The following is a 22,272-nucleotide window of genomic DNA, read 5'->3' on the forward strand; positions in this document are numbered from 1 at the left end:
CTTACACTGGACACAATAGATACTTTCACATCATACCCATCTCTGTTAGAAAACGGCTCCCTGTTCATCCCCGTTCATAAGTGTTTGTTCCTGCCAACCGTCATGGTGGTACCGAGACAGCCAAAAGGCAACAGTGGTCATTTTTGTGCTATTGACAAATATTTCCTGCTCTTCACATCCTGGGTACAGGACAGGAATTCACTGGCCCTTTCCCTTGGAAGTCAGGCTAAGCCATGGGACCTACGCTAGCCAACAAAACGTCAACAGAAGGGGCCGAGATGTTAGGAGCTGTGCAGTTCTCCTTGCTCTCCTCCACTGCAGTGACAGCAAAGCACAGTTGTGAACGGAGGCTGCAGGGGCAGGAGGAAGGCGGGCTCCAGACGCCTGGGCTTCTTTGTACCCTTTGCAGAGCACGAAGCATGGGGGAGGGGTAATCAAAGAGGAGCGATCTCAGTAGATCACTACATCTTTGCCGTAGTAATTTACTGAGATCTGGGGGTTGTTAGAGGGGCCCGCCCTTGCTGATGCAAACACATTACTCAGAGCTCCAGCAAAGCATCTATAAAGAAAGGGGTGAGTGTGCCAGAAGGACTTGGGAATGCAAAGAAAACAAGAGCCTCATCTCTCTTTGGTCACAGATTTTGTGAATTTCTTTCAAAGACTTCCTTCACTAGGATACCCTGGAAAGATCACTCCATTTCTGGAAGCCCCTGAGCTAGGAACTCCAGATGTCTGACTTTTGTGCCTCTGTTTCCCATGTTCACCTATGAAGAAATGTCTATGGACACCATGCTAAGTATATCCAAGCCATATCCTTGCTCAATAACCCATTGTAATCAGAGTGAATAGAACACACACGTTCTGCTCTGCCTGCAACGGCTCTGCCTCAAGTCTGTCTCAGATCTGCACATCTGTCTCAGATGCCACAGTCCCTTATGGATGCTAAACCTTTGCTCCTGCTGTGTCCCCTGCTTGGACTGCTCCCCTTTCTCATGTCCATGCCCGTCTCTTCTGTAAGGCCCAGTTCAATTGCCCCTCCTCCCAGAAGTGCCACCAGGATCCCAGCCCACTCTGTTCTGTTCATGCCACCATCTGAATCTTTGTGACTTCACTTGTGAAACAGCATTGGTCCCTGGTCTGACCACTCAGCTGCCACCAACATCAGGCAAGCTGACATATCTAAACACCTGTCTTGGTGCCTGGCACTAAAGAGCTGCTTGAGAAAGGTGAGACTCTTCCCAGCTCCCCTACTCCACCAGACAGTTTGAGACAGGGATGGACAGCTGTTCCCCTCCCCAAGAAAACCCTGATGTGCCCCGCCCCTGAGATGTGTCTAATGCATGTATGGTCTGAGAGGGCAAAAAGTGGTTTTTAGGGGCAGAGTGAACAAGTTTTACTCCACTTTTGGATGAGGGAACTTCAAGAAGTTTATGAAAAATGGAAATAAATGGTAAATCTATTTTCATGCAAAAAGGTGAGATTCACAAATTTTTCATAATATGTATCATGCATGAACTTTTTGAAGACCCTTCATATAAACACAGGTAACATATGCAAATATGTAAATGGACATGAGGGACCAGCACTGTGGTGCAGCTGATTAACCTGTGCATTAACCTGTGGCAGTGGCATCCCATGAGGGAGTGTCAGTTCAGATCCTGGCTACTCTGCTTCCAAACCAGCTCCCTGCTAAAGCACCTGAGATGGCAGCAGAGGATGGCCCAGGGACTTAGGCCCCTGCCACCTGTGGCAAACCTGGCTTCAGCTCAGCCCTGGATGCTGTGGGCATTTGGGGAGTAAACTAGTAGATGGAAGATTTCTCTCTGTTCCTCTCTGTCACTCTGCCTTTCAAATAAATAAATAAATCTTAAAAGAAAGTCAACAGATACAAAAGGTATCTGCTGCTGAGAGGGGCTGGTCTGGAAAACAGGGTTTAAAAGGCTCCACAGGTGGCCAGCAGGGAAACAGGGCTGAAAAACAGATTGCCAGGGCTGCCTCCAACCGCACATCCATCAGGGAGACGCATGCCTGTCTCCAGGGCTCCTTATCACCCATCTCTTACATTTCCACCCTCAGGTCTCTTCCAAATCAGTAACACGATATCTTAGAAAACTATCAAATCCACGTGCCTTCCTCCGCCACCTGCTGCCAGCCCCCTCTGCCGCTCCGCTGATCCGATCTGCCTGCCTCGCCTGGATGTGAGCCGTGTAGTCAGCTGCAAGGAGAGCGGGCAACGGAGAGCTGAGAACTCCTGTCTTGGTTTCCCAGACGACAGACGTGACTGTGTTCACATCCACCTCCAGCAATGCCAGGGTGGGAAGCAGCCAAGCACCCTGCCTCCACCCTGCCCCATGCACGCACACCCCACCACCACTCACCCACTGCCCTGCACCCAGATCAACTCAGACCAGTGCTTGAGCCATGGACCTGCCTGTACTCCCAAGAGAACTACATGTTCCTCTCTACAGGCCCAGAGTCACAGGTGGGTTTGGGGTTAGGGTTAGAATGTGACAGTCAATGCCATTTGCTAGTCTGCCTCTCCTAGATGCTAGAAAGTAAAATACTGTCCTTCCAGCCCCTCTCCTGACTACGGCTGGCCATGCCACTATTCTGCAGGGGAGGAAGCCTGGTAAGGAAGAGCTTGACCTGGTGCTGCCCTTATCCCTTTCTTCCTACCTCAAAAGGGACCCAAAGTCTGAAGCTGCTTCTCCACCTTGCAACCATGAGAAAAAAATGAGAGATCTGACAGTGACACAGGGGCTGCACTAGCACCAGCAACCACCGACATCCAGAATTCCTGTTGTGGGAAAAAGTCTTTTTCTCTCTCTTCCTTGCAGCCCAAAGTATCCAAACACAAAAGCAAGAATAAAAGGCACAACACTCAGCCACCTGCTGCCCTTCAGGTGCCTTTACAAACACACCTCTGCTTTAGACAGAACGCCTCGTGTCTCTCCGTGTCCGGATGCAGAAGAACTGAGGTGCCATACCAGGGTCAGGGCCTCACGGCAGAGGGGAAGCTGTGCAGGCTGGTAGACCTGGGTTCTAGCCCAACTCTCTCCCACAAAACCAGCATGACCTTAGGGAAGAGGCTCCACCATTCTGACACTAAAATGGAATGACTGCAGAATTTCACAGAACTGTGGCAAGGACTCGATGAGACTGTCGAGTGCTCATCTCAGTACCTGCACACTCCCCTCTCAATACCTATCAGCCGACACGATGATTTTCCACTTTGCGGGTCTGCATCCTCTCCTGAGTTTGTCTCATTGCCCGACTCTAACTTTCTAAGAGTTTTCTTGTTCCTTGTTTTTTGCACTGTCGCCTTTTCCCTTTCCATGCATGTCCATCTCTCTACAGTGTCTCTGTCTCTTCCTGGCTCTTCTCCCTCCCCCTCACCTGCCTTCATTTTCACAGGGGAAGGATGCAGCAAGTTTGCTCAAATAAATGTCTGGAGGTCATATCCCTTCAGGCACAGAACGAGGTCCCAGCTTACAGGGGCCCAGGGGTCCTTTGGAAACAAAAGCTCTTGATGTCGCTATTGGGTTTGGCTGAGGCTGGGCTCAGAGGAGCCGCAGAACCCACCCACCTTGAACCTCAAACCTCAATGACACCACAGCGGCCTCTGAGGGGATTAGGACTGTCTGGATGTGTTTCAAGTCCCAGGAGTCCAGCAAGGGCAGCCCCAGAAGGCCAGGAAGGATCCTTGAGATTGTGTCCTGCTCAGCCTCTGAATTTCAAATCAGACCCAAATTCCAAAACTTTCCAGAATCTTACCACCCCCTCTCTTCAGGGGCTCTCCCAAGCAAGATGACATTGCCATTGGCAATTACTTAGGGACAGGAAATGTATATTTAAATTTAAATTTAAAAATCAAGGAGCAAGTAACTTCAAGGAAAAAGCTGAGGAAGGGTTGGTTTGTTGATTTTTCAGAAAAGGGACTGTTGGAATCTGGACCTCGCCCAAGTCCAGGGAAAGCCCCTTCCAGGCTCTCAGTCCCAGGTCTTAGATAGAAGTCCCCCAGATCCCCGCTGAGCCTGAGGGCTCTGAACAGAGTAACAGGACTGACCATCAACCCCATTCCTGCCTCCCTTCCTGGCTGCTCCCAGGATCCCTCACAGAACTTGGACTTTCCTATGGTCAAGGTCAACCCTATTTTCCCTTGGTCAGGGTCAACCCTGTGACTTAGGATGCTTGCAGTCCCAGCTGCAAAGCAAGACCTCAGTCCCTAAACCAGCCCAGTGTGGACAGAATGCACCTCTCCCTGGCCTCTGCAGGTCCCTCTCGCACCCCAGCTTCCCCTGGGTGACGGGCCACTCCCAACCCCAGTCAGCAGCAACTCACAGTCACTGTGCACTTCCTCTGGGTCCACACTGCTCATGTGCTTACCCACTGACCCTTCACAGTGACCCTGAGGGAAGCACCATACTTCTCATTACACAAGTGACCCTCAGGGGAAGAGACATGTCCACAGTCACAGAGCAACCAAATGGAGATACATGTTTGAGCGTGAGGTTCCATCCCTTTCGCAACAACAGTAACAACAGCAAAAAAAAAAAAAAAGAATATTTTTAGTAATGAAGAAAATTGCAAATGCAGCATTTACTATATGCCAGGCACTGTCCATATATCGGCTCATTGATGCTCACACCAGCCAACATTATTACACCCATTTTATAGCTGGAAAGAGAGGCCCAGGAGAATTCGGAAAATTTAGTGATTCAAGACCCTAACAGTATGAATTTAGGGCTCTTCCCTCCTAGCAGTGAAGACCTCCCACCCTCCCCAGGGGCCCCAGGGGTCCCCACAAGGCCCAGGGGCAATCATCCCATAAGGAAACAGCTCAAGCCCACCTCCAGGCTCAGACACCCAGGCCTCCAGGGACTACCCCCGCCCTTAAAAGCGTTTCCTCCTTGGTCACACAAGGCATGAAAGTTCTATTATCAGAAGCCAAGTCTGCTTGTGCAATACAGAGGTGACAGGAGGTAAATTCATTTCCTTCCTGTCAAAGGAAACTCAACAAGGGTATAATCAGAAGCCAATATGTGCGTCTGTGATTGAGCCCATCACAGGGGTGGCACATAATTGAACAAGTTCTCCATGCCCCAAGGAGCAGAGCAAAGCCCAGCGCTAGGAAGTGTCACTCATCTGGCCGGCAGACATTGGTTTTTAATAAAATTATGGAAATAGTGCTGGCGGGCCATGGGAAGGACACAGGTCTGAGGGACAGGTCCCCAGCAGGCCTCGGACAGCTTCAACCTTGAGAAAGCCTCTCTGTCTCTGCCCAGAGCATCCATCTTCCTCAGGGACACCTCCTCTAGCCTTGGTTGTACTGCCTCCTGGGATAAAAGACTGGTGTGACTGTATACTTCTGTGCAATGGCTCCCATGTGGGCAACAAGAGGACACGTTTCCAGGTTACCAAAGGGTACTTAGTGGTCCAATTAGGGCACATGCCCTTTCCTTCCCCAACCATACACTTGTATGAGGATTTTACACATCTCAACTCATTGGATCTAAAACATAATCCTATGCAATAGGAACTGGCGCTGTCCTGACCTTGTGGATGAGGGAAGTAAGACACAGGGAGGTTTACTTCTCCAAAGTCACACAAGCAGGAAGTCACAGTTGAGCCCAGGCAACCTGGCTCGCACTCCCTCATCCTAACCATACACACTACACCAATGAGCCTGCCCTGCCCAGGCCGAAAGGCTGGGAGAAGGAGACGGGGAGGTGAGGATGCAGGAGACAAAACCAGGCAGCAGACTATATTTGAGAGCATGGAAATCACATGGAAATGCAAGACATTTAAGGAGTGGCAAAAAACAATCAAGAAAATAAAACTAGGCAGTTATTTTAGAGAAGAAAAATGTTCGTGTTAGAATGGGGAGAAAAATGTTTAGGAGAAGGATTATCCAAGGCTGAGATTGCTTTGTTAAGAAGTTCTCAATTGCTCATGAAATATAGTGGGTGGAAGTCACAGAGGCTCTGCAGAAGCAGGGAAGTTAGGGACCCACGAAAATAAACAAAGACTCTGCTCCACCAGCCCCATTCGGGGCGCAGACAGATGGAAGTGCCGCCATATTTCATTGAGCCCGAGAGCATCGCCCCAGGTGGGGATCCCCAGCCTCAGCTCAGCATAAGATGCAGCCTCAGGCCGGCGCCGCGGCTCACTAGGCTAATCCTCCGCCTAGCGGCGCCGGCACACCGGGTTCTAGGCCCGGTCGGGGCGCTGGATTCTGTCCCGGTTGCCCCTCTTCCAGGCCAGCTCTCTGCTGTGGCCCGGGAGTGCAGTGGAGGATGGCCCAAGTGCTTGGGCCCTGCACCCCATGGGAGACCAGGAGAAGCACCTGGCTCCTGCCTTTGGATCAGCGCGGTGCATTGGCCGCAGTGCGCCAGCCGCGGCAGCCATTGGAGGGTGAACCAACGGCAAAGGAAGACCTTTCTCTCTGTCTCTCTCTCTCACTGTCCACTCTGCCTGTCAAAAAAAGAAAAAAGAAAAAAGAAAAAAAAAAGATGCAGCCTCCTGGGTTTCCAGGTCCTGCCTGACCCTGGGGACTGCGAAAGGTACAAAAGGTGACCCTTCCTGCCTCATCCCCAATCCCCCAAAAGGGACAGCAGAGGTCAAGGGTTCCAGCCCCAAGAAGCGGCCCCCAGTCAGGCTGAGGGGGAAAAGTCTTCTACACCAGCAGGTTAATAGGTTTTTCCAAATGAATGGCCTTTAACTCCACTTTAACAAGAGGTGAGGGAACCTGGGAAGGAGGTGAGCTGAAACGGAGGATTAATACATCTCTCAAGGCCCCTTCGTACTGAAAGCAAGAGAAGATGGATTCATTTGTGAGCTACAGTGATGCGCTAGCAGGAGAAAAATAATTATCTAGAAGCTTATCTGGCCCCAGAATCAATCTTTATTTAGTTGTATTTATTTTTGGCTGCTCATCCTGCTTGCTTCTCTTGGAAACCGAGGGGGTGAGATACACATATATATTTGGTAACTTCCAAAGACTTGCTTATTTCATGTTTTTTTTTTTCAATGATTTTGTGTAGGTTTTCCCTCTTCCCTTGTCCTCCCTACATAGGATGACACCTCACTCTGATCCTCTTTAGTTAGCTTCAGAGGACTTGTCTCAGTCTTGAAGTAGAGTATTTACGGACATATTTGCTCTTTTGTAATCTGGCTCTTCCACTGGAATACGAGTGAGGATCTCGCCTATCCCACTGGCTATATATTGTTGACAAAGGACCAACATCAGGCAACGGATTAAGGACACAATCAAATAAATGAATGAAAGGATGCTGATGAACACATAATACTCCCAGTCTCTCAGTCTTCGTAACAACTTCTATTTATTACTAATTAATGCCATTTTGCAAATGAGGAAATGGGGACACAGAATAATTCAGTAATTTGCTCAAATACACACAGATAGTAAATAAAACAGCCCGGGTTTGAAACCAAGTAATCGGCCTCCGGAATCCATGCATTTTTGACAAAGGCATTTAAGAAATATTTGCTGACCGACTGAATGAACCACGAACAAAGGCCTGCCTTAGATGTCCTGCCTTCCTTGCCGCCCAGCTTCTACTGGTCCCCCATGTGCCAATCATGGTCTGAAAGTCTCTGCTACATCATTCAGTGGAACCCTCGCATCTTCCCTGCTCTCCATGGGAGCTGTCCCCAGGCTGGCACTTAGAACTGCACTCACCGTGCAGGGCTGCCAGGTGGTGCTTCTGTGACCTGAAATCACAGACTCAGGACCCCCCCCCAAAAAAAAAAAGCAAGAAGTGCTTCTGATTTAATGGACTCAGACCATTTCCTTCCCTCCCTCTATCCATAAACCGAATCCCAGAGAGACAAGTTATAGGTTTCAATCTGCATCCCTCCTTTAGCCAAAGGGACAAAGGCAAAACAAATACCTTCGCTACGAACTCCTAGAAGCTCAGATGGGAGGGGGAGAAGAGAGAAAGTGCTTTGCTTACTCAGTTGGTTCCAACAGTGGAGAAGAACCAAGATGAGATATTATGTTAGCAGCATGGTCGTAAAAAGCAGGGCTTCAACTCATCCACACCTCTTCCTCTGCATCACCCTGCTCCCAGCTTCAGGGGCTGACATGACTGTTTCTATTTGACCTCACTAGGCCAGCCATATACCTGTGCCTTCCACAATGCCTGGCACGCTGGATAGGTGAACGAGGGTCCCCATCACCCTACCTAACTTGGCCTCACTGTCATTCCCCTCAGTAACTTCCATGTGGCACCTGACTCCATCTCCAAGAACCACCCAAATCTTAGGCACATGCATGGAGTGGCTGACCTGGAATACATACTACTTCCCCACCACCACCACCCTTTTTTTTCACAAGGATGCTTTCCAGGATCTTGAGCCAAGGAAGGCAGAACAGCGATGTCACAGGGGGCCAGTGCTTTAAAAGAGCAGAGGACACCGCTGCTCCTCCATGAAGAACCTTGAAACGCAGAGTACTGCAGTAAACACTCCTCCTGAATTGCAGGGCATCAGTCGGGCCAACGCCGAGCGATGCTCTGCCAAACGATTTAAAACCCAATCATGCAAAGCCAAGTGTGCTTTCATGTCCAGGGAACACAAATAGTCCAACTGCTCAGCACATCCAAATCAATGCTCCCTTAATAACCCACCTTGGTTCTTCCCTTTGAGTCTGAAAGCCAATTTAGTGGGAAAAGCAAGTTGGTGATCTTGGACTCTCCCTGGCCCTGCCCTCCCTCTCTCCTATTTAGGCCTCTGGTAGCTGGTACCTCGGGTCATTTGTTTTGTTCTTGTCCCCCAAGCTGAAGGACATCCATGGTTTCAAAACTGTGAGCTAGAGTTTATCTGGAGAATTCAGATTAGGAACACATTCAAATGTCCTCTCTCACTGCCCTGTAAGGCAGAGGGCTCTCCCTCCAAACAGCTGGAAGCCTGGCTGGTACATGCTTAGTTTGTCTTAGAGGGAAGTGTCTTTTTGGGTCACCTTGACTGCTAAACAGGCAAACAGACTCACTGAGGTTGCTGGGACCTGGGTCTAAGCACTTTTAGCCCATCCAACCACATACATATGAATGGTTGCCAAACCGTGACAGAGTCACTGGGCCCAAGACTGGAGCTGGTGCATCCCTCCTGGCAAAACGGCACTAACCACATTTTCCTGAGCCAGGAACATTGTCCTAAAGCCCACATAGCACTATCATCTCACACGGACAAGATTAAATGCATGTAACAGACTGCCTGGCTGACCAAGGAAGGTAGCCACACACTCAGTCTGCATGCATCCCAGCCTATCTGAGGAGGAGGTGGAAAGGTGTATCTGTGAAGTGAGGCTGTGAGAATTTGAATCTCACCAACACAATCTGCAGCCTTATGAGGCTGGATGGACCACTTAATCCCAGAGAGCCCGCTTCCCTATTTGAAACATGCAGAATTTCGAATTTCTGGTGGTGTTGTGAGGATTTCATGAGACCACACATGTACAGCATGCTAGCACAAAACCTGGGACACAGCATCATGATGAGGGAAGACTTATGGAGTCCTAACTGTACACCAGACCTTGAACTTGAACACTGCATGTGTTGTCACTAAGCCTCCCTATACTCATAAGAAGTGGGTGTCACCATCCCTATTTCATAACAGAGAAAACCAAAAATAAGAGAAGTGAAATTATCTGCAGAAAGACAAGGAGGTAGGAAGGAGCATAACCAGGATTTGAACTTAGGTCTCCATTAACCAGGTAAGGAGGCTGCATGAGGAAGGGGCCACCTACCAGAGCGGAGAGCAGACCTATGTCTTTGAGTTCCCATTAGGGCTGGCTAAGAGGCAGTCCTGCAGAGATGCCTGGGGAGAGTGGGCTTGCAGCCAGCAGGCCTGGATTCGAGTCTGTTTTGTGCTGCGTGACTCAGGGCTGGTTTCTCTACTGTTCAGGTGTGTTTTATCTTCTTCCTCTGTCGATCAGGAACGACTGCATGATTCTTGCAGTGCAGATTAAATAAAACAGTGGTGCTTTGCCATCTTTCAAAGTAGGATTCTCATCTAAGAATCCCACTCTACAAAATGAAGACACTAACAGTTCTTAGCAGGCTGTTCGAAGCTGTCAGCAGACAATACTTGTTGGGACTACTGTTGCTGCTACTACTGGCTAACACAGAAGGTGTTACATTCCTGTAACCGTGGCAAAAGCTTAATTCAGGCACTGAATTCTCATGACAACCCTATGAAGTCCCTGTGGAAACTTCCTATTATTACCTTTTATGTTCTGGGAAACCGAGGCATATAATGGTTAGGAAACTCGCTCAAGATCTCAAAACAAGATGCTGAAAACTCAGAGGTCTGCCATTCACCCAGCCACACCCAAACTTCACTCAAAGTGAGCGGCCCACCTGCACCGAGTCCCACCAAACACTAGCATTTCAATGTCACTGCAAACCTCTAGCATACACAGAGGTACGAAGGCCCTGCACTGTGGGAGTTCCATGGTCTTCAATGTGCCCATGTTGAGCCAGTGATAGAGCCACAGTCTTCCACACACTTTGCAATGCCCTAAAATACAAGGGTGAGGTGAGAAGTATCACATCTGAGTCATTCATTCCAGACAGAATGTCCTCTCGTCAGCTGCTGGAAACACTCAGCATAGAGCAAAAGAAAAAGGGAGAGTGAGCAGCCACTGGTCTGCATCCAGCGTCTCTTGTCCTCTGGTCTAAATCAGGAGAAGCGTGTCTCGCCTGCAAATCTGGGCACCCACCAGCCACACGCTGAATGGAGGCCCAGGAAGTCCCAGCAAGGGGTAGGAGCAAGGACGTGAGGTCTGCCTGGTACAGCTCTGGGGGACTGAGGCTCAGGTCACACCCTGACAGCCTGACAGGAATCAATGGTTCCTTTAACACAGTACGGCAGGTCACATGTGCTGATGGGGCCTGGCTGGGGGGACTCAGGGGGGTTTTGCTAACTCTGCTCTGATCCCTAACAGGCTCCAGGAATATGTTCCTGGAATTCTCTTCACTGATAAATATATAAAGGAGAATGCTGAATATTCCAATAGGGATCTGACAGAACAGGGCCATGTACATTAGTTGCTGGATGTCTCAAACACTCCTGGAAATTGCCACAATTATAAATAATTAAGTATTTCCTTTCTGGGATAGGCAGACACTTTTTCTGAGTGTGTGGCTTTGCACTGCTGGCCTTGCAAAGAAAGTACTGAAATTCCAGACAAAAGCAACACCCCTGTCTCTTTTCTCTGTCTCTCAGCAACTCTGAAATCTGCTGCCAAATTCCTTGGAGCTAATTCTAAAACCAGGAGAGCTTTTCAGAAAATTATTAGGATTGTATTGGCCTTTAAAACTCAGTAGTTCTTTTGCCCTGCAACTCATTCTCTTTCTCAAGATTTTTTTTTTATTTAAAAGAGAGCGAAAGAGAGACCTTCCATCCATTGGTTCAGTCTGGGAATATTAGCCCAGGCTTGGCCAGGCTAAAGCCAGGAACCAGGAATTCCATCCTGACCTCCCACATGGATGCCAGGAACTCAAGTACTTGGGTCATCTTCAGCCGCCTCCCAGGTGCACTGGAAGGAAGCAGGGTCAGAAATGATGGCAGGACTTGATCTCAGGCCCTCTGATCTGAAACGTGAGCATGCCAAGTGGTGGCTTAACTCACTGCACCACAACATTGCCCCTGCAAGTCACCTGCCTAAAGCAGCCCTTAGAATCCTCCCTCCGTAGAACTCAAGGGGCTTCCATAGCCTTGGAACCTCATGACTGGAGCATGGGGAGATTACTGATGCCATAAACAGGAGTGTCAATTTGTAAAGTCAACAACAGGAGTCACTGTGCACTTACTCCTCATGTAGGATCTCTGTCCTTAATGTGCTGTACATTGAGATTTAATGCTATAATGAGTACTGAAACAGTATTTTTCACTTTGTGTTTCTACGGGGGTGTAAACTGTTGAAATCTTTACTTAATGTATGATAAACTGATCTTCTGTAAAAAAAAAAAAAGAAATTATCAATTCCCAACTTGACTCTCACTGGGATTAAACATGACAATAGGTCTGATCTGATTTCATCATCATTTAAAAAATCATCTATTATTTTTCACTTTATGTTTCTGTGTGGGAGCAAACTGTTGAAATCTTAATGTATGCTAAACTGATCTTCTGTATATAAAGAGAATCGAAAATGAATCTTGATGTGAATGGAAGGGGAGAGGGAGTGGGAAAGGGGAGGGTTGCGGGTGGGAGGGACGTTATGTGGGGGAAGCCATTGTAATCCATAAGCTGTACTTTGGAAATTTATATTCATTAAATAAAAGTTAAAAAAAAAAGAATCCTCCCTCCGTGTTCTGAGCAGGTGTGCCCTCTGCCCCCAGATTCCTACATTGAAACCAATGTATTGAGATGAGCAGATGCGGTCTTGGGGGTGATTAGGTCATGGGGGTGGGGGAGCAGGGAGGAGTCCTCATGAATGGGATCAGTGTCCAGAGAGCTTCCTTGTCCGCTGCCCGATGTGAGGACAGCAAGTGGGCCCTCATCAGCTCCAAACCCTGCAGCACCTTGATCATGGCGTGCTAGCCTCCAGAAGTGTGAGAAATCAATGCCTGCGGTTGATGAGGCACGCAGTTTACAGTGTCTTGTAGTAGCAGCCAGAGTGGACCAAGCCGCCCCCAGTCCTTCCTTGGACAGAGCCAAGTGGTAGCATCGCCCTGTCTTTAGGGGGTGACTGGGGACTCCAGGACTTGGCAAGTTGCTCCCAAGCCACTCGGAGCATCGCCAGGGAACCCAAGGTTAGATAATGAACTCTGCCTTTATCTGCATTCTTTCCCCTATGGGAGACTGATAGCGATTCTCCCACACGTGGAGTCCATCTCAAAATCATTAGCCAAGGTCAGATAAAGAGCCACAGCTGTGGTTTCCTGGGTTTCAGGTTCAGAATAATATCTGAAATGGCATCGCGCGGAGCATGGCGGCGATTGTCTCTGAGTGGGGAACCCAGCCATCCCAACGCTCTGGCTCAAGGGGCCCAGCGTTTTATTGGGGAATGCTTGCCATAGCCCAGTATTCCCTAAGAGCTTCGATCTTCCCGTGAGTCTGATAATAGACGGATGCATAGCCCCATTTCACAGGCATGGGCTCTGAGGCCTCCAGCATACGATATGTCACCGAGACAAGACTGAGTCTTCGGAGGCCAGCTGTGGTTGGTTGTTCAACAACTAAATGCTCCCGCTGACGTGGACCCGGCGCCATCCTACTTCTAGCAACAGCATGACAGCTGGGGAGGGCTGGAGCAGTGGCTTCCAAACGCTCACACCTGGGCTTGCAGAGCAAGCGAGAGGAAGTGCAGCTGCCTGGAGTTTCGTCTGGGTCCCCAAACCTTCCGAGAGCCCTCGCCAGAGAAGGCTCACGTGGAGCAGGCAGCCCACTGCAGTGAGGCCGCAGAGGTCCGAGCACAGGCCTCCTCATCTTGCCTAGGAAACCTTCGTGGAACTGGAGTCAGGTTCGGTTTGGAAACCGACTCTGTATCAGGTAAGTGTTTACTACGATTCCACACCCTATCCCACCCGTGATCCTGGATGAGGCCTTCGCCTGCATTCCTGTCATCCCGGAAAGCAAAGCAGTGCGGGGGCCACTCCTGCCTCCTCACCCCCCAGAGCGGGGCAGCGTCAGTCACTGGTCTGACCTCACATTCCTACCTGGTGAGCGGGCGGACTTGCTGGGCCGTCGCCCTGGGCCACCGCACTGACTGCTCGCTGCTGACTCAGGGGCTGACTCAACCGCGCGGGGGATGGCAGTCGGGGGGCTGGGCTCCACCCTCCCCCTCCCGTCAGTCACAGCGCCACTGCAATCTGTGCCACACGTTGGGGTCTAGCCAAGAAGATGTCTGAGCCAAGATTCGGCAGGACCAAAGGAAAGAGTTTGAAAACCCCCTGGGACCGTGCTTCCGGAAGGCTTGATCCAAACGGCTGCACAAGTGTATTCTGTTTATTGCTATGATATGTTTAGAAGCTCATAAATAGTTTAAGAACTGCGCCAGTGACAGTTGCAAAGAAATCCTCATCTCCTCGTTACCAGTCAACCCCGAGGGGACTAAAAGTTAAAGGGCATCGGCAACATGACCCCTAGTGTGGGTTGAAATTCCCAGGATGCTGCAAATGATACGAGACTCCCGGGGCATTTGGGGATGAGTATCTTCATGTTTCGAGATTCTGGTCTCTGCAAAAGCTGATGGAGAGTCTCTGCAAGGCCCGAGCCTGTCTGGCAAGCCGGCCACAGATGACGTGGAACACAATGACCCTGATACTCACCGGAAGCTCTGAGCACCCCCAGAGAAGCCCACTCCAGGCAGGCGGGTAGGTCATCTCCTCCCTGACCTGGGCTCTGTCACTCAGATCTCAGGCCTCAGGGGCAGCTGCAGGTCCTCACCCCTCCTCGTTAGTCCAGACAACCAATGCTACCCCCTGCTTTTCCTTTCCCCCCAAAGACAGAAGAATTTGTAAGGCTTGTCTGAGTAGGTGAATTCAACTCTGCAAACTGATTACAGGAATCATCCTCCAAAGTGGGGCTGGAGAATCCTCAAGAGATTCATAGGTTTCTTGTGATGTTCACACAGTTCTGTTCCTCTCCTTGGATCTGTTACCACTGAGTAGTCTATTGACACTCAACAAGAACACAATAGCAAATGCCAACCTGGCATTACCCAAAGCAAGTCTGTTCTTTCAGTCATGTCTTGTGCATGCTTTTGGGAAATGAGGTAGTGGACCAGACTGTCCACAATTAGACTGGCCCACAACTGTGATCCACATCTAGAAAATGCTAAAGTTCAGATTGGTTGGAGTAGTTAAGAGTGTGTGACCAGCCCGGGAATTGTCAGGCAATGTGCCTGAACAATCATCCTGAACTCCTCTCTCTGACACAAAGCAAGGTTCTTCCACACTGATTTTTCTGGCCACACCCATGCCAGTCACCAATGGACTGACACGTCTTGTTGCTAGCCAAGTGCAAGGTTCAGATTAAGTCACAAAACGTGCATTGATATTTCTCTACAAGGTGGAAAAACACCATTTTCACAGAATACTGAGGTCAAGTCAGGAAATAATCGTCTCTCATTTTTCCTGGAATACAGGTCCCTTGGAAATTGCAAAGGAAATGCATACAGAGAATTAATAGTAATGGGTTTTTAAGACAAGGGTATTTTCTATGGAACACACCATGGGCAATTTTATCTTTGCGTTAACATCACAGAGTGTACTTACACAACCCTAGATAGTACAGCCTACTACACACCTAGGCTAGATATCCAAGATCATATATTCAGTCCACCAGTGACCAAAATGCCCTTATGTAGTGCGTGACCGTACTTAACAAGTCTTGGTCTATGACATGGTGTATCTAACTGCTAACACTCGTGCCACCCGTCCCTTCTCTGTCTTCTTCATGCTAAACTCCGTCCTGTACCCATTCTGCCCTGAAGGAAATGTTCCCTATCTGTGAACAAGCGAACATATGGTTGTCACTAACCACATGTGGCCACTGAGTACATGAAATGTGGTTAGTGCAACGTGCGTGTGTGTTTCAACAAAATAAACACTTTGTCATCGGTACTGTTTTGTGGTCAGAGTCACAGGGGTGGGGAACCTTTTTGCTGCCAAGGGTTGTTTGGATATTTATAACATCATTCACAGGCCATGCAACATTATCAACTTAAGAAAATGAGCCTGCTGTCGATTTATTGAATTTCAAGTTCCGCCGGTGGCTGCCTTGGCGGGACCGGACCAGATGATTTCTCAGGCCCTGTCCAGCCTGCAGGCCAGGCGTTCTCCACCCTAGAAGGATTATGCCCAAAGGAATGAGTGGAAGTTCTAGGCTCTTGCTGCTCTCTGGTCTTGTCAGGAGACATTTCTTTCCCATCCCCTGTGGCAGTCCTGTTGAACTTCTGCTAGGAAGAAGAGCACAGGAAGACAGGAGCCGCGAAAGGCACAGCCGGATTGGCAGCAAGATAAAGACGCAGCCTCGTGAACTGGGTGACAGTTCGGAATGCAGCAGCTCTCCTGACCTAGGTGGGAAGCCAAACGGCAAATGGGAAACATCCGTCTCTCCAGTCCACGGCAAACAGTCCCCTGAATGCAAAATCAGAACTGGGTGACTGTTTGTGATCCGGCCCATTGTATTTTTCATGAAGCTTAAAGGAGATTAATGGAACAATCAGGATATTGCAGATGAGAACCACATGCACTTCAGATGAGGCTGTGACAAACGCCCAGGAAGCCCCCAGAACGAGAGAAGGGGTGTCTGGCCTGAGCCCTGGGCCGGGGAGCTCTTCGTCAGGGTGCACTCCCTGGTGCCAGTGAAGACCAGCTGGCAAGGAGACCCCGGGAAGACAGCCGCTCTTCCCTGAGATCCCCTAGACAGGAGCAGGAACCCCGTTATCCAGGAGCTCTAAGGATCCAGGAGGACAATACTGGCAGCAAGCAGAAGCTATAAGGAAGCTCCAGAAGCTACAAAGCTCTATCCAGGTGAACTGCACTATTATTAAGCAATTCCATCAACATAATTATTGCTAATAATGGCTAACATTTATCAAGTGTCTGCTATAGGCCAGACAATATATATGCAGTGTCGCTAAGGCTTACTGAAACCCTATTAGATATATCTATTTATCCATGCCAACAGGGCTGACTAGAAGACAGTCCAGGTGTTTTCCATAGACATTATCGATGGAAATACATATTATAGCTCATGAATGTGTTAAAATAGGATTAAGTTGTTTAATCATCTGTGATGTAGATATTATATCTACATTTTACAAATCAAACAATGGAAGCCAAGAAGGTGAAGAGACAGCTGCCATTCTCCCAACTAAGCAGGAAGGTCACACGATAAGATTAAGCAGCAGAAAACAATCCTCGGATTGAAGGATTAGAACTTGGTGGCCAGGTCCTGACCCAGGCCTAGAATATGGGAGAGCTGGGATATAAACAGTGGAGCCAGGATTCTGATTCAGGCAGTCAGGATACAGAGTGTATTTTCTGCCCCCATAGCACATTGATTCATATTCGTTCATTCTCTCTCAAATGTGTATTTATTGGAGAGAGAGAGAGAGAGAGAGATCTTCCATCCTGGTGCAATCCTCAAATACCTTCAACAGCCAGGAGCTCAGAAAGCCATCTGGGTCTCCCATGTAGGTGACAAGGACACAAGCACTTGAGCCATCACCTGCTGCCTCCCAGGATGCACCTTAGTAGGAAGTTGGGTCAGAAGTGAAACTGCCATACTTGAACCAGGCACTCTGGTATGGGATGCAGGTACCCCAGGCCGCAGCTCAATCCAATGTGCCACAATGTGCACTTTACTTCTTGCAAAGGAACTTAGGGCTGGCTCCGTGGCTCAGTAGGTTAAGGCCCCGGCCTATAGCACCAATATCCCATATGGGTGCTGGTATGAGTCCCAGCTGCCCCACTTCTGACCCACCTCCCTGCTAATGTGTCTGGGAAAGCAGTGGAAGACAGCCCAAGTCCTTGGGCCCCTGCACCCACGTGGGAGACTCAGAGGAAGCTCCTGGCTTTGGATCGGCTCAGCTCCAGCCTGTTGCGGTCATCTGCGGAGTGAACCAGCAGATGGAAGACCTCTCTCTCATTACCTGTCTCTACTCTCTGTAACTCTGTCTTTTGAGTAAATAAAATAAATTTTTTAAAAATAATTTTTAAAAGAGAGGAAGTAACTTCTGGACTTAAAACTTGGTCAGCCTTCCCTTGAACCACGCTGCCTCAGAATCCCTGCACAATTCGTCAACACATCAGTGCTAATCACCTCAGGCATTTCCCCCTTTCACCAGGTTTTTTCTGTGTGACACCATGACTGGAAATAAATTAAGGTACCTTAGCAAGAAGGGAGGAACAGATTAGGAAGAATTTCTAAAAATGCTGAATCTGTGGCCCTCTGTGGAAAAAAAAAAAAAAAGAAAGAAAGAAAACAGCTCTGGGAAAGGCCTAAGAGGTCAGCTGCTATAATGTTTCCAGATCATTCTGCAGAGTACTTAGACCATCCTGGCCATGGCACCCTCGTCTGTCCATACAATTCATCACATATGAATACAGAGAGGACAAACTGGGACTAGTCTCCACAGAGAAAACGAGGTAGCTCAAGACTGGGTTACCCATGGAAGAGCCTGGAGTTTGATACTACTTAAGCATCAAAGGTGTTGTGTCAGGGGATGGTGCTGTGGCACAGAGTGTTAAGCTATGGCCTACAGTGTTGGCATCGCACATGGGCACTGGTTCCAGTCCTTGCGGCTCCACTTCCAATCTAGCTCACTGCTAATGTGCCTGGGAAAGCAGTGGAAGATGGCCCAAGTGCTTGGGCCTTTGCTCCCATGAGGGAGATCTGAATAAAGCTCCTGGCTCCTGACTTCAGCTTGGCACAGCCCTTGCCACTGGGGCCATCTGGGGAATGAACCAGCAGATGGAAGATCTCCCTCTCTCTCTCCATAATTCTACCTTTCAAATAAATAAATAAATCTTTAGAAAACAAAAATGGCTATTGCCAGAAGTATATGCCAAATATGCAAACATAACATGCAAATAATGTACTATGCAACTGTAAATGCTGAGGTAAACATGTCTAGGATTACTTCCCTGTAACCACAGTGTACTTCTTCCTTCCATCAGTTCCCCAGATTCCATTTGGGGATTCAAGTGGTTCCAGAGACACTGACTCCATCAGTGATCTCCTGTGGCAACCTGATTGGTTCTGGAATGTGCATGTGACCCAAGCTAGCTCAATCAGAGTGGCTCTCAAGTCTTTTGCTGAGAATGCTGGGACAATGACATGATTTCCTTCCACTTGGGCACGAAAAAGGAAACAGATAACCCCAAGGGCTCTCCTGGTCATCTAAGAGGAGCCGGACTCTGTTGAAGACAGCATAGCACAAGCCAGAACCTTGGTGGTATTGTTGAGCCTATGGATAAAGCTGCACCTTAAGTCAGCCCTGATTCTGTGCTTTTCAATTAGATGAGACAATAAATCTCCTTTATTATTTAAGCCGGATTGTGTTTGAGTTTCTGTTCTTTGCAAATGAAAGCATCTAAACTAATACAAATATAGATCTCTTTGGCTACCCATCAGGCAAAATGAGAAGGCAGAGTTAAGTGTGTTACAAGAACTCATGCATGAGTCAGTTAAAGAACAGCCCCCCCCACCCCCCGCCCCAGCCCCATACCATATCCACATGGGAAACTCCTACTCACTAAGACACAGCTCAAATGTTCCTTTCTGTTTCCTAGACTACACTCAGGGAAAATTAATCACTTCCTTTAGGTTATTCCCATAGATGCATATTACTCATTCTTTTATGAAAATATAAATATAAAACAACTACATTCAGCTTTAAGAGCAGAGAAAGTCTCACCATCTCGGTATGTATTGGAACCACAACAAACACATGAGTTCTGGATGCCCCAGGATGCGTGGCCTTTGACAATCACATTTCACTCTGACTCCGTTTCCTTTCCTGTGCAATAAGGCTAACTGCCTGTCGGAGGACTGGTGAAGACATGACTCCACGCTGAGAAGCAATCAACTGCCTGGCACACACTAAGCTCCCAATAAAGGAAGTTACAGTGATTGCCCTAAAATTTGCTTAATAGCAAAAGTAAACTGATAAATAATTTTTAAAATTTGTAATAGCTTTCAACTCAATCTTGATGGCCAAAAATGAATACCAAGCCTATTGAATGGAAGTGGTCTCTTAACTCTAGCGTTGGGGAATAAGGATGGGCATAGAGTTGGTCTGGCCCAGGTTGGTAAGTCAGGCTCCAGAAGCCCTTTCAAGGTCTAGGAGCAAGATGGCTGGAAGACACGGCCAAGAACCAGGACACCAAACAGGAGGAAGTCACCTCGCAGGATCGCAGGATCGGCTGGCCCCTCAAATACACCTGACCAAACCAGGACACACTGGATCCCTATTATCTTTAACCTCCTATCATCCATTGCCCTATCTAGTAACAAAACTTGACTCTACCCTTTGCTCTCAAATCCCTTAAGCTCAAAATAGGCCCTATCTCTTCCTGTCAGCTCCAGAAGTGGGATTTACCCAGGCTTGCCTGGTACGATGACCACACCTATTTATTTTCCCAGCCAGGGTGACCAGCTTAGCCAATCGACCCCAACCAACCTGCTCCAATGAGTGTCAGTTTTGGGACTTTTGCTGAAACTACTGGATGTAAGACAGAAGCTATCTTTGCATTGTAAGTTAAAGAGTGAATACCCCCTGGCCCTCACCCACTGTCCTCCTACAGGTCAGCGGCCACCTGGACTCTGCCAAGCAGATGCATGGCATCCTGAAGGCTGTGGGTGTGCACACCAGGCTAGGCTGGGGTGAGAAGGGGTTCTCGCTGACCCAGCAGGCTGCCCTCAGCTGGCAGAATCAGCCACCAGGATGGAAAAACACAGGGTCCTGAAGCTGGGGACACTCCCAGAGTGGCCCCAACAGCCGACTCCAGCTAAGCTCAGGCGCCAGTGGGCCTGGACCAATCTGAAGGGGACTCCCTTCCAGCTGCTGCCAGCCCCTCATCTGCAGGCACAGCATGGAAAGTAACCCATGGGGCTGTCCCATCTGCACCCAGAAGACCCAGGGGCCCTGCCCAGGGCTGCACTGATGCCAGAGCACCTGAGCCACCTTTGCAGATTTCTACATGCAGCTGTTTCCTAACCCCTCAGCTCCCCCACAGGAGCTATGAAGGTGCAGAATTCCCACACACACCTTTCCTAAGTTGAAGCAAGGAACTGAAGCGGGGGGTTTTGGGAACGAGCATTCCCTCCTGGGGGAAGCACGGCCTGAGATCTGCAAGGTGAGCCCAGCGGCAGTGCAGAGGCCTGGACTCCAACCCTACCTGAGGCTCCCTGTCCAGCAGGTCCCATTGGACAGGCCCAAGGACGGTCTGGGAGGTTCCTACACTGCCTCTCCCTGGCCTCAGGGAAGCCCAGATGTCTGCCAACACTCCCATTCACACTCCAGGCTACCACCAGCCCAGAGTCCTGCTGATGGGTACCTGTAGAGCAGGTGCAGGTACAAAGGGGGCAGCCTCCCCTCTCTGCTCTTGGGAAATCCAATCATATCTGCCATGCACAGCTGGGTAAGCTGTGCACTGCACAACTACAGGGACAGCAGTCACATAGATGTGAATGGTACCCTCCGAAGTTGTGCAACATGGTGGCCCCAGTTATGGGTGGAACAAAACAGGTAGTCGTGCTGGGTCAGCACTCAGTGTGGCTGAGACCTGGGCCTGGTGACAACAATGAATTACACAGGAAACAGGGACAAGGGTGATAACCACAATGAATAATAATAAAGCTGCCAGTCATGCAAAAACAAACAAAAAAGAAGTGAATATCACATGCATTTTATTCTTGTAAGGGACCCCAACTGAAGAAAGCTTGCCCAACTATTAAATGTGCAGAAGAAATCAGATGTGCGAGATGGAAAGAAAAATGGAGTGAACCAGAGAGAGCCAGAGTCTCACACATGTCATTTAGGTGCCTCGAGTCAGTCAAATCTAAGCCAAGCCTAATTCCTTTAATTTTTTTAAGCATCTTGATCCACAGGTCTCTCACGTGCAATCAAATATGCCCAGAAGATATACACACTCCTGATGAGGCTTCCTCTCGGTCAGCAGATCATGGCTTTGCACCCCGACTCCACGGCACTGGGGACAGTCATTCTAGTAGCTTCTCCTAGCAGAGGGTGCTGAACCCAGGGCAGAGGGTCAGAGGTCTCTGTTTGCCTCTGCTCGGGAGGCCTATGATGAATTTAGCTTTGGTTTCACAATCTGGTCTGTGTACTCCATTCAGCACTTTTTATCTTCCCCGATTCCCCTGGACCTTCACTAGCTGAATAAAGAATCATCTCTTAAGCAAACATCTTCTGTGTTTATCTAGCAGAGGTTTCTGCTTTATTGGAATATGTGATTTATTTATAAAATTAAATTTCCCATGAGATGCAATAATTTAAATGAAGGGGAAAGCTCATCTTTTTAAAACTTCAGTCTAATATATACAAAGCAATGCTTTATAGATTCCAAAACATGTCACTGTTATGAAGATAGCTCTCAGTGTTACTGCTGGATTCAGATCTCTTCATTACTTAAAACAATATGTGGAGGAGGAGTCACAAATATAATCCAGGGAAATGCAGGAAGAACCACTGAGGGATTGGAAAGTCAGCTTAAAAAATAAAAAGTAATTTAAAAATGAAAAGGAAGATGAGGTGCAGGGGGCTGGTTC

The 22,272-nt window shown here is 48.7% G+C and overlaps 1 protein-coding gene across 29 annotated transcripts in view; it reads right to left on the bottom strand.

Moving 5' to 3' along the window:
- KCNMA1 (potassium calcium-activated channel subfamily M alpha 1) overlaps positions 1-22,272 on the bottom strand; it is a 781,282-nt gene that overhangs the window by 490,348 nt on the left and 268,662 nt on the right. The window contains exon 3 of one of the 29 annotated variants that reach the window (XM_070056988.1): positions 1-22,272. This exon is cut by the window's left edge and continues 35,660 nt beyond it; it is cut by the window's right edge and continues 19,939 nt beyond it. The gene's annotated coding sequence lies outside the window, so the exon portion shown is untranslated. 29 annotated transcript variants of the gene reach the window in all.

The sequence above is a fragment of the Oryctolagus cuniculus genome, chromosome 15 (assembly GCF_964237555.1).
Source record: "Oryctolagus cuniculus chromosome 15, mOryCun1.1, whole genome shotgun sequence".
Lineage (NCBI taxonomy): Eukaryota > Metazoa > Chordata > Mammalia > Lagomorpha > Leporidae > Oryctolagus > Oryctolagus cuniculus.